Source organism: Phyllobates terribilis, unplaced genomic scaffold (genome assembly GCF_046119375.1).
Source record: "Phyllobates terribilis strain yellow unplaced genomic scaffold, ASM4611937v1 Scaffold_7__3_contigs__length_470593459, whole genome shotgun sequence".
Classification (NCBI taxonomy): Eukaryota; Metazoa; Chordata; class Amphibia; order Anura; family Dendrobatidae; genus Phyllobates; species Phyllobates terribilis.
In genome coordinates this window covers 148260054-148275192 of record NW_027362767.1, presented here as the reverse complement: position 1 = coordinate 148275192, position 15139 = coordinate 148260054, and positions in this window count along the sequence as shown.

Here is a 15139-nt window from a genome sequence, read left to right as displayed (position 1 = left end):
CACAGTGCCCCCATAATAACAGTGATATCCACAGTGCCCCCATAATAACAGTGATATCCACAGTGCCCCCATAATAACAGCGATATCCACAGTGCCCCCATAATGACAGTGATATCCACAGTGCCCCCATAATAACAGTGATATCCACAGTGCCTCCATAATAACAGTGATATCCACAGTGCCTCCATAATAACAGCGACATCCACAGTGCCTCCATAATAACAGCGATATCCACAGTGCCCCCATAATAACAGTGACAACCACAGGGCCCCCATAATAACAGTGACATCCACAGTGCCCCCATAATAACAGTGACATCCACAGTGCCCCCATAATAACAGTGACATCCACAGTGCCCCATAATAACAGTGACATCCACAGTGCCCCCATAATAACAGTGATATCCACAGTGCTCCCATAATAACAGTGACATCCACAGTGCTCCCATAATAACAGTGATATCCACAGTGCCCCCATAACAACAGCGGTATCCACAGTGCCCCCATAATAACAGCGATATCCACAGTGCCCCCATAATAACAGTGATATCCACAGTGCTCCCATAATAACAGTGATATCCACAGTGCCCCCATAATAACAGTGACATCCACAGGGCCTCCATAATAACAGTGACATCCACAGTGCCCCCATAATAACAGTGATATCCACAGTGCCCCCATAATAACAGTGATATCCACAGTGCCTCCATAATAACAGTGACAACCACAGGGCCCCCATAATAACAGTGATATCCACAGTGCCCCCATAATAACAGTGATATCCACAGTGCCCCCATAATAATAGTGATATCCACAGTGCCTCATAATAACAGCGATATCCACAGTGCCCCCATAATAACAGCGATATCCACAGTGCCCCCATAATAACAGCGATATCCACAGTGCCCCCATAATAACAGTGATATCCACAGTGCTCCCATAATAACAGCGATATCCACAGTGCCCCCATAATAACAGCGATATCCACAGTGCCCCCATAATAACAGCGATATCCACAGTGCCCCCATAATAACAGTGATATCCACAGTGCCCCCATAATAACAGTGATATCCACAGTGCCCCCATAATAACAGCGACATCCACAGTGCCTCCATAATAACAGTGATATCCACAGTGCTCCCATAATAACAGTGATATCCACAGTGCCCCCATAATAACAGCGATATCCACAGTGCCCCCATAATGACAGTGATATCCACAGTGCTCCCATAATAACAGTGATATCCACAGTGCCTCCATAATAACAGTGACAACCACAGTGCCCCCATAATAACAGTGATATCCACAGTGCTCCCATAATAACAGTGATATCCACAGTGCCTCCATAATAACAGTGACAACCACAGGACCCCCATAATAACAGTGATATCCACAGTGCCCCCATAATAACAGTGATATCCACAGTGCCCCCATAATAACAGTGATATCCACAGTGCCCCCATAATAACAGTGACAACCACAGGACCCCCATAATAACAGTGATATCCACAGTGCCCCCATAATAACAGTGATATCCACAGTGCCCCCATAATAACAGCGATATCCACAGTGCCTCATAATAACAGCGATATCCACAGTGCCCCCATAATAACAGCGATATCCACAGTGCCCCCATAATGACAGTGATATCCACAGTGCTCCCATAATAACAGTGATATCCACAGTGCCTCCATAATAACAGTGACAACCACAGTGCCCCCATAATAACAGTGATATCCACAGTGCTCCCATAATAACAGTGATATCCACAGTGCCTCCATAATAACAGTGATATCCACAGTGTCCCCATAATAACAGTGATATCCACAGTGCCCCCATAATAACAGTGATATCCACAGTGCTCCCATAATAACAGTGATATCCACAGTGCCTCCATAATAACAGTGACAACCACAGGACCCCCATAATAACAGTGATATCCACAGTGCCTCCATAATAACAGTGATATCCACAGTGCCCCCATAATAACAGTGATATCCACAGTGCTCCCATAATAACAGCGATATCCACAGTGCCCCCATAATAACAGCGATATCCACAGTGCCCCCATAATGACAGTGATATCCACAGTGCCCCCATAATAACAGTGATATCCACAGTGCCCCCATAATAACAGTGATATCCACAGTGCCCCCATAATAACAGTGATATCCACAGTGCCCCCATAATAACAGCGATATCCACAGTGCCCCCATAATGACAGTGATATCCACAGTGCCCCCATAATAACAGTGATATCCACAGTGCCTCCATAATAACAGTGATATCCACAGTGCCTCCATAATAACAGCGACATCCACAGTGCCTCCATAATAACAGCGATATCCACAGTGCCCCCATAATAACAGTGACAACCACAAGGCCCCCATAATAACAGTGACATCCACAGTGCCCCCATAATAACAGTGACATCCACAGTGCCCCCATAATAACAGTGACATCCACAGTGCCCCATAATAACAGTGACATCCACAGTGCCCCCATAATAACAGTGATATCCACAGTGCCCCCATAATAACAGTGACATCCACAGTGCTCCCATAATAACAGTGACATCCACAGTGCCCCCATAATAACAGTGACATCCACAGTGCCCCCATAATAACAGTGATATCCACAGTGCCCCCATAATAACAGTGACATCCACAGTGCCCCATAATAACAGTGATATCCACAGTGCCCCATAATAACAGCGATATCCACAGTGCCTCCATAATAACAGTGACATCCACAGTGCTCCCATAATAACAGTGACATCCACAGTGCCTCCATAATAACAGTGATATCCACAGTGCCTCCATAATAACAGTGACATCCACAGTGCCCCCATAATAACAGTGACATCCACAGTGCCCCCATAATAACAGTGACATCCACAGTGCCTCCATAATAACAGTGATATCCACAGTGCCTCCATAATAACAGCGACATCCACAGTGCCCCATAATAACAGCGATATCCACAGTGCCCCATAATAACAGTGATATCCACAGTGCCCCCATAATAACAGTGACATCCACAGTGCCTCCATAATAACAGTGATATCCACAGTGCCTCCATAATAACAGCAACATCCACAGTGCCCCATAATAACAGCGATATCCACAGTGCCCCCATAATAACAGTGACATCCACAGTGCCTCCATAATAACAGTGACATCCACAGTGCCTCCATAATAACAGTGACATCCACAGTGCCCCATAATAACAGCGATATCCACAGTGCCTCCATAATAACAGTGACATCCACAGTGCCTCCATAATAACAGTGATATCCACAGTGCCCCCATAATAACAGTGATATCCACAGTGCCCCCATAATAACAGTGATATCCACAGTGTCCCCATAATAACAGTGACATCCACAGTGTCCCCATAATAACAGTGATATCCACAGTGTCCCCATAATAACAGTGACATCCACAGTGCCCCATAATAACAGCGATATCCACAGTGCCTCCATAATAACAGTGACATCCACAGTGCCTCCATAATAACAGTGATATCCACAGTGCCCCCATAATAACAGTGATATCCACAGTGCCCCCATAATAACAGTGATATCCACAGTGCCTCCATAATAACAGTGACATCCACAGTGCCTCCATAATAACAGTGATATCCACAGTGCCTCCATAATAACAGTGACATCCACAGTGCCTCCATAATAACAGCGACATCCACAGTGCCCCATAATAACAGCGATATCCACAGTGCCCTCATAATAACAGTGATATCCACAGTGCCCCCATAATACCAGTGATATCCACAGTGCCCCCATAATAACAGTGATATCCACAGTGCTCCCATAATAACAGTGACATCCACAGTGCCTCCATAATAACAGCGACATCCACAGTGCCCCATAATAACAGCGATATCCACAGTGCCCCCATAATAACAGTGACATCCACAGTGCCTCCATAATAACAGTGACATCCACAGTGCCTCCATAATAACAGCGACATCCACAGTGCCCCATAATAACAGCGACATCCACAGTGCCCCATAATAACAGTGATATCCACAGTGCCCCCATAATAACAGTGACATCCACAGTGCCCCATAATAACAGTGATATCCACAGTGCCCCATAATAACAGTGATATCCACAGTGCCCCCATAATAACAGTGATATCCACAGTGCCCCATAATAACAGTGATAACCACAGTGCCCCCATAATAACAGTGACATCCACAGTGCCCCCATAATAACAGTGACATCCACATTGCCCCCATAATAACAGTGATATCCACAGTGCCCCCATAATAACAGTGACATCCACAGTGCCCCCATAATAACAGTGATATCCACAGTGCCCCCATAATAACAGTGATATCCACAGTGCCCCATAATAACAGTGATATCCACAGTGCCCCATAATAACAGTGATATCCACAGTGCCCCCATAATAACAGTGACATCCACAGTGCCCCATAATAACAGTGATATCCACAGTGCCCCATAATAACAGTGATATCCACAGTGCCCCCATAATAACAGTGATATCCACAGTGCCCCATAATAACAGTGATAACCACAGTGCCCCCATAATAACAGTGACATCCACAGTGCCCCCATAATAACAGTGACATCCACATTGCCCCCATAATAACAGTGATATCCACAGTGCCCCCATAATAACAGTGACATCCACAGTGCCCCCATAATAACAGTGATATCCACAGTGCTCCCATAATAACAGTGATATCCACAGTGCTCCCATAATAACAGTGATATCCACAGTGCCCCCATAATAACAGCGACATCCACAGTGCCCCATAATAACAGTGATATCCACAGTGCCTCCATAATAACACTGATATTCACAGTGCCCCCATAATAACAGCGACATCCACAGTGCCCCCATAATAACAGTGATATCCACAGTGCCCCCATAATAACAGTGATATCCACAGTGCCCCATAATAACAGTGATATCCACAGTGCCCCCATAATAACACTGATATCCACAGTGCTCCCATAATAACAGTGATATCCACAGTGCTCCCATAATAACAGTGACATCCACAGTGCCCCATAATAACAGTGACATCCACAGTGCCCCCATAATAACAGTGATATCCACACTGCCCCCATAATAACAGTGACATCCACAGTGCCCCATAATAACAGTGATATCCACAGTACCCCCATAATAACACTGATATCCACAGTGCCCCCATAATAACAGCGACATCCACAGTGCCCCCATAATAACAGTGATATCCACAGTGCCCCCATAATAACTGTGATATCCACAGTGCCTCCATAATAACAGTGATATCCACAGTGCCCCCATAATAACAGTGACATCCACAGTGCCCTATAATAACAGTGATATCAACAGTGCCCCCATAATAACAGTGATATCCACAGTGCCTCCATAATAACAGTGACATCCACAGTGCCCCCATAATAACAATGACATCCACAGTGCCCTATAATAACAGTGATATCCACAGTGCCCCCATAATAACAGTGATATCCACAGTGCCCCCATAATAACAGTGATATCCACAGTGCCCCCATAATAACAGTGACATCCACAGTGCCCCCATAATAACAGTGATATCCACAGTGCCCCCATAATAAAAGTGACACCCACAGTTCCCCCATAATAACAGTGACATCCAAAGTGCTCCCATAATAACAGTGATATCCACAGTGCCCCCATAATAACAGTGATATCCACAGTGCCCCCAAAATAACAGTGATATCCACAGTGCCTCCATAATAACAGTGATATCCACAGTGCTCCCATAATAACAGTGATATCCACAGTGCCCCCATAATAACAGTGACATCCACAGTGCTCCCATAATAACAGTGATATCCACAGTGCCCCCATAATAACAGTGATATCCACAGTGCCCCCATAATAACAGTGATATCCACAGTGCCCCCATAATAACAGTGACATCCACAGTGCCCCCATAATAACAGTGATATCCACAGTGCCCCCATAATAACAGTGATATCCACAGTGCCTCCATAATAACAGTGATATCCACAGTGCCCCCATAATAACAGTGATATCCACAGTGCCCCCATAATAACAGTGATATCCACAGTGCTCCCATAATAACAGTGATATCCACAGTGCCCCATAATAACAGTGATATCCACAGTGCCCCCATAATAACAGCGATATCCACAGTTCCCCCATAATAACAGCGATATCCACAGTGCCCCATAATAACAGTGACATCCACAGTGCTCCCATAATAACAGTGATATCCACAGTGCCCCCATAATAACAGTGACATCCACAGTGCTCCCATAATAACAGTGATATCCACAGTGCCCCCATAATAACAGTGATATCCACAGTGCCCCCATAATAACAGCGATATCCACAGTGCCTCCATAATAACAGTGATATCCACAGTGCTCCCATAATAACAGTGATATCCACAGTGCCCCCATAATAACAGCGATATCCACAGTTCCCCCATAATAACAGCGATATCCACAGTGCCTCCATAATAACAGTGACATCCACAGTGCCCCCATAATAACAGCGATATCCACAGTGCCCCCATAATAACAGCGATATCCACAGTGCTCCCATAATAACAGTGATATCCACAGTGCCCCCATAATGACAGTGACATCCACAGTGCTCCCATAATAACAGTGATATCCACAGTACCCCCATAATAACAGTGATATCCACAGTGCCCCCATAATAACAGTGATATCCACAGTGCCCCCATAATAACAGTGATATCCACAGTGCCTCCATAATAACAGTGATATCCACAGTGCCCCCATAATAACAGTGATATCCACAGTGCTCCCATAATAACAGTGATATCCACAGTGCCCCCATAATGACAGTGACATCCACAGTGCTCCCATAATAACAGTGATATCCACAGTACCCCCATAATAACAGTGATATCCACAGTGCCCCCATAATGACAGTGACATCCACAGTGCTCCCATAATAACAGTGATATGCACAGTGCCCCCATAATAACAGTGATATCCACAGTGCCCCCATAATAACAGTGATATCCACAGTGCCCCCATAATAACAGTGACATCCACAGTGCCCCCATAATAACAGTGATATCCACAGTGCCCCCATAATAACAGTGACATCCACAGTGCCCCCATAATAACAGTGATATCCACAGTGCCCCCATAATAACAGTGACATCCACAGTGCTCCCATAATAACAGTGATATCCAGAGTGCCCCCATAATAACAGCGACATCCACAGTGCCCCATAATAACAGTGATATCCACAGTGCCCCCATAATAACAGTGATATCCACAGTGCCTCCATAATAACACTGATATCCACAGTGCCCCCATAATAACAGCGACATCCACAGTGCCCCCATAATGACAGCGATATCCACAGTACCCCCATAATAACAGTGATATCCACAGTGCCCCCAAAAAAACAGTGATATCCACAGTGCCCCGATAATAACAGTGACATCCACAGTGCCCCCATAATAACAGTGATATCCACAGTGCCCCATAATAACAGTGATATCCACAGTGCTCCCATAATAACAGTGACATCCACAGTGCCCCCATAATAACAGTGATATCCACAGTGCCTCCATAATAACACTGATATCCACAGTGCCCCCATAATAACAGCGACATCCACAGTGCCCCCATAATGACAGCGATATCCACAGTACCCCCATAATAACAGTGATATCCACAGTGCCCCCAAAAAACAGTGATATCCACAGTGCCGCCATAATAACTGTGACATCCACAGTGCCCCCATAATAACAGTGATATCCACAGTGCCCCCATAATAACAGTGATATCCACAGTGCCCCCATAAAAACAGTGATATCCACAGTGCCCCCATAATAACAGTGACATCCACAGTGCCCCCATAATAACAGCGACATCCATAGTGCCCCCATAATGACAGCGATATCCACAGTACCCCCATAATAACAGTGATATCCACAGTGCCCCCATAATAACAGCGATATCCACAGTGCTCCCATAATAACAGCGATATCCACAGTGTCCCCATAATAACAGCGATATCCACAGTGCCCCCATAATAACAGTGATATCCACAATGCCCCCATAATAACAGTGACATCCACAGTGCCCCCATAATAACAGTTATATCCACAGTGCCACCATAATAACAGTGATATCCACTGTGCCCCCATAATAACAGTGATATCCACAGTGCCCCATAATAACAGTGATATCCACAGTGCTCCATAATAACAGTGATATCCACAGTGCCCCATAAAAACAGTGATATCCACAGTGCCCCATAATAACAGTGATATCCACAGTGCCCCATAATAACAGTGATATCCACAGTGCCCCCATAATAACAGTGATATCCACAGTGTCCCCATAATAACAGTGATATCCACAGTGCCCCCATAATAACAGTGATATCCACAGTGCCCCATAATAACAGTGATATCCACAGTGCTCCCATAATAACAGTGACATCCACAGTGCCCCCATAATAACAGTGATATCCACAGTGCCCCCATAATAACAGTGATATCCACAGTGCCCCCATAATAACAGTGATATCCACAGTGTTCCCATAATAACAGTGATATCCACAGTGCCTCCATAATAACAGTGACATCCACAGTTCCCCCATAATAACAGTGACATCCACAGTGCCCTATAATAACAGTGATATCCACAGTGCCCCCATAATAACAGTGATATCCACAGTGCCCCCATAATAAAAGTGACATCCACAGTGCCCCATAATAACAGTGATATCCACAGTGCCCCCATAATAACAGTGATATCCACAGTGTCCCCATAATAACAGTGATATCCACAGTGCCCCCATAATAACAGTGATATCCACACTGCCCCCATAATAACAGTGACATCCACAGTGCCCCCATAATAACAGTGATATCCACACTGCCCCCATAATAACAGTGACATCCACAGTGCCCCCATAATAACAGTGATATCCACACTGCCCCCATAATAACAGTGACATCCACAGTGCCCCCATGATAACAGTGATATCCACACTGCCCCCATAATAACAGTGACATCCACAGTGCCCCATAATAACAGTGATATCCACAGTGCCCCCATAATAACACTGATATCCACAGTGCCCCCATAATAACAGCGACATCCACAGTGCCCCCATAATAACAGTGATATCCACAGTGCCCCCATAATAACTGTGATATCCACAGTGCCTCCATAATAACAGTGATATCCACAGTGCCCCCATAATAACAGTGACATCCACAGTGCCCTATAATAACAGTGATATCCACAGTGCCCCCATAATAACAGTGATATCCACAGTGCCTCCATAATAACAGTGACATCCACAGTGCCCCCATAATAACAGTGACATCCACAGTGCCCTATAATGACAGTGATATCCACAGTGCCCCCATAATAACAGTGATATCCACAGTGCCCCCATAATAAAAGTGACATCCACAGTGCCCCCATAATAACAGTGATATCCACAGTGCCCCCATAATAAAAGTGACATCCACAGTTCCCCCATAATAACAGTGACATCCACAGTGCTCCCATAATAACAGTGATATCCACAGTACCCCCATAATAACAGTGATATCCACAGTGCCCCCATAATAACAGTGATATCCACAGTGCCCCCATAATAACAGTGATATCCACAGTGCCCCCATAATAACAGTGATATCCACAGTGCCCCCATAATAACAGTGATATCCACAGTGCCCCCATAAAAACAGTGATATCCACAGTGCCCCCATAATAACAGTGACATCCACAGTGCCCCCATCATAACAGCGATATCCACAGTACCCCCATAATAACAGTGATATCCACAGTGCCCCCATAATAACAGTGATATCCACAGTGCTCCCATAATAACAGTGACATCCACAGTGCCCCCATAATAACAGTGATATCCACAATGCCCCCATAATAACAGTGATATCCACAGTGCCCCCATAATAACAGTTATATCCACAGTGCCACCATAATAACAGTGATATCCACAGTGCTCCCATAATAACAGTGATATCCACTGTGCCCCCATAATAACAGTGATATCCACAGTGCCCCATAATAACAGTGATATCCACAGTGCCCCCATAATAACAGTGATATCCACAGTGCCCCATAATAACAGTGATATCCACAGTGCCCCCATAATAACAGTGATATCCACAGTGCCCCATAATAACAGTGATATCCACAGTGCTCCCATAATAACAGTGACATCCACAGTGCCCCCATAATAACAGTGATATCCACAGTGCCCCCATAATAACAGTGATATCCACAGTGCCCCCATAATAACAGTGATATCCACAGTGTTCCCATAATAACAGTGATATCCACAGTGCCCCCATAATAACAGTGATATCCACAGTGCCTCCATAATAACAGTGATATCCACAGTGCTCCCATAATAACAGTGATATCCACAGTGCCCCCATAACAACAGTGATATCCACAGTGCCCCCATAATAACAGCGATATCCACAGTGCCTCCATAATAACAGCGATATCCACAGTGCCCCCATAATAACAGCGATATCCACAGTGCCCCATAATAACAGTGATATCCACAGTGCTTCCATAATAACAGTGATATCCACAGTGCTCCCATAATAACAGTGATATCCACAGTGCCTCCATAATAACAGCGATATCCACAGTGCCCCCATAATAACAGCGATATCCACAGTGCCCCCATAATAACAGCGATATCCACAGTGCCCCCATAATAACAGTGATATCCACAGTGCCTCCATAATAACAGCGATATCCACAGTGCCCCCATAATAACAGCGATATCCACAGTGCCTCCATAATAACAGTGACATCCACAGTGCCTCCATAATAACAGCGATATCCACAGTGCCCCCATAATAACAGCGATATCCACAGTGCCCCCATAATAACAGTGACATCCACAGTGCCCCCATAATAACAGCGATATCCACAGTGCCCCCATAATAACAGCGATATCCACAGTGCCCCATAATAACAGTGATATCCACAGTGCCTCCATAATAACAGCGATATCCACAGTGCTCCCAAAATAACAGCGATATCCACAGTGCCCCCATAATAACAGCGATATCCACAGTGCCCCCATAATAACAGTGACATCCACAGTGCTCCCATAATAACAGCGATATCCACAGTGCTCCCATAATAACAGTGATATCCACAGTGCCTCCATAATAACAGTGATATCCACAGTGCTCCCATAATAACAGTGATATCCACAGTGCTCCCATAATAACAGCGATATCCACAGTGCTCCCATAATAACAGCGATATCCACAGTGCCTCCATAATAACAGTGATATCCACAGTGCTCCCATAATAACAGTGATATCCACAGTGCTCCCATAATAACAGCGATATCCACAGTGCTCCCATAATAACAGTGATATCCACAGTGCCTCCATAATAACAGTGATATCCACAGTGTTCCCATAATAACAGTGATATCCACAGTGCCCCCATAATAACAGTGATATCCACAGTGCCCCCATAATAACAGTGATATCCACAGTGCCCCCATAATAACAGTGATATCCACAGTGCCCCCATAATAACAGTGATATCCACAGTGCCCCCATAATAACAGTGATATCCACAGTGCCCCCATAATAACAGTGACATCCACAGTGCTCCCATAATAACAGTGATATCCACAGTGCCCCATAATAACAGTGACATCCACAGTGCCCCCATAATAACAGTGATATCCTCAGTGCTCCCATAATAACAGTGATATCCACAGTGCTCCCATAATAACAGTGATATTCACAGTGCCCCCATAATAACAGTGATATCCACAGTGCCGCATAATAACAGCGATATCCACAGTGCTCCCATAATAACAGTGATATCCACAGTGCTCCCATAATAACAGTGATATCCACAGTGCTCCCATAATAACAGTGATATCCACAGTGCCCCATAATAACAGTGATATCCACAGTGCTCCCATAATAACAGTGATATCCACAGTGCCCCCATAATAACAGCGATATCCACAGTGCCCCATAATAACAGTGATATCCACAGTGCTCCCATAATAACACTGATATCCACAGTGCCCCATAATAACAGCGATATCCACAGTGCCCCCATAATAACAGTGATATCCACAGTGCTCCCATAATAACAGTGATATCCACAGTGCCTCCATAATAACAGTGATATCCACAGAGCCCGCATAATAACAGTGATATCCACAATGCCCCCATAATAACAGTGACATCCACAGTGCCCCCATAATAACAGTGATATCCACAGTGCCTCCATAATAACAGTGATATCCACAGTGCCCCCATAATAACAGTGACATCCACAGTGCCCCCATAATAACAGTGATATCCACAGTGCCCGATAATAATAGTGATATCCACAGTGCCCCCATAATAACAGTGATATCTACAGTGCCCCCATAATAACAGTGACATCCACAGTGCTCCCATAATAACAGTGATATCCACAGTGTCCCCATAATAACAGTGATATCCACAGTGCCCCCATAATAACAGTGATATCTACAGTGCCTCCATAATAACAGTGATATCCACAGTGCCCCAATAATAACAGTGACATCCACAGTGCCCCCATAATAACAGTGATATCCACAGTGCCCGATAATAACAGTGATATCCACAGTGCCCCCATAATAACAGTGATATCTACAGTGCCCCCATAATAACAGTGACATCCACAGTGCCCCCATAATAACAGTGATATCCACAGTGCCCCATAATAACAGTGATATCCACAGTGCCCCCATAATAGCAGTGATATCCACAGTGCCCCCATAATAACAGTGATATCCACAGTGCCCCCATATTAACAGTGATATCCACAGTGTCCCCATAATAACAGTGATATCCACAGTGCCCCCATAATAACAGTGATATCCACAGTGCCTCCATAATAACAGTGATATCCACAGTGCCTCCATAATAACAGTGATATCCACAGTGCCCCATAAAAACAGTGATATCCACAGTGCCTCCATAATAACAGTGACATCCACAGTGCCCCCATAATAACAGTGAAATCCACAGTGCCCCATAAAAACAGTGAAATCCACAGTGCCTCCATAATAACAGTGATATCCACAGTGCCCCATAAAAACAGTGATATCCACAGTGCCCCCATAATAACAGTGACATCCACAGTGACCCCATAATAACAGTGAAATCCACAGTGCCCCATAATTACAGTGATATCCACAGTGCCTCCATAATAACAGTGATATCCACAGTGCCCCCATAATAACAGTGATATCCACAGTGCCCCCATAATAACAGTGATATCCACAGTGCTCCCATAATAACAGTGATATCCACAGTGCCTCCATAATAACAGTGACATCCACAGTGCCCCCATAATAACAGTGATATTCACAGTGCCTCCATAATAACAGTGACATCCACAGTGCCCCCATAATAACAGTGACATCCACAGTGCTCCCATAATAACAGTGACATCCACAGTGCCCCCATAATAACAGTGATATCCACAGTGCTCCCATAATAACAGTGATATCCACAGTGCTCCCATAATAACAGTGACATCCACAGTGCCCCCATAATATCAATGATATCCACAGTGCCTCCATAATAACAGTGATATCCACAGTGCCCCCATAATAACAGTGATATCCACAGTGCCCCCATAATATCAATGATATCCACAGTGCCTCCATAATAACAGTGATATCCACAGTGCCTCCATAATAACAGTGATATCCACAGTGCTCCCATAATAACAGTGATATCCACAGTGCCCCCATAATAACAGTGATATCCACAGTGCCCCATAATAACAGTGATATCCACAGTGCCCCCATAATAACAGTGATATCCACAGTGCCCCCATAATAACAGTGATATCCACAGTGCCCCCATAATAACAGTGATATCCACAGTGCCCCCATAATAACAGTGACATCCACAGTGCTCCCATAATAACAGTGATATCCACAGTGCTCCCATAATAACAGTGATATCCACAGTGCTCCCATAATAACAGTGATATCCACAGTGCCCCCATAATAACAGTGATATCCACAGTGCCCCCATAATAACAGTGATATCCACAGTGCTCCCATAATAACAGTGACATCCACAGTGCCCCCATAATAACAGTGATATCCACAGTGCCCCCATAATAACAGTGACATCCACAGTGCCCCCATAATAACAGTGATATCCACAGTGCTCCCATAATAACAGTGATATCCTCAGTGCTCCCATAATAACAGTGATATCCACAGTGCTCCCATAATAACAGTGATATCCACAGTGCCCCCATAATAACAGTGATATCCACAGTGCCCCATAATAACAGCGATATCCACAGTGCTCCCATAATAACAGTGATATCCACAGTGCTCCCATAATAACAGTGATATCCACAGTGCCCCCATAATAACAGTGATATCCACAGTGCCCCATAATAACAGTGATATCCACAGTGCTCCCATAATAACACTGATATCCACAGTGCCCCATAATAACAGCGATATCCACAGTGCCCCCATAATAACAGTGATATCCACAGTGCTCCCATAATAACAGTGATATCCACAGTGCCTCCATAATAACAGTGATATCCACAGAGCCCGCATAATAACAGTGATATCCACAGTGCCCCCATAATAACAGTGATATCCACAGTGCCTCCATAATAACAGTGATATCCACAGTGCCCCCATAATAACAGTGACATCCACAGTGCCCCCATAATAACAGTGATATCCACAGTGCCCGATAATAACAGTGATATCCACAGTGCCCCCATAATAACAGTGATATCTACAGTGCCCCCATAATAACAGTGACATCCACAGTGCTCCCATAATAACAGTGATATCCACAGTGTCCCCATAATAACAGTGATATCCACAGTGCCCCCATAATAACAGTGATATCTACAGTGCCTCCATAATAACAGTGATATCCACAGTGCCCCCATAATAACAGTGACATCCACAGTGCCCCCATAATAACAGTGATATCCACAGTGCCCGATAATAACAGTGATATCCACAGTGCCCCCATAATAACAGTGATATCTACAGTGCCCCCATAATAACAGTGACATCCACAGTGCCCC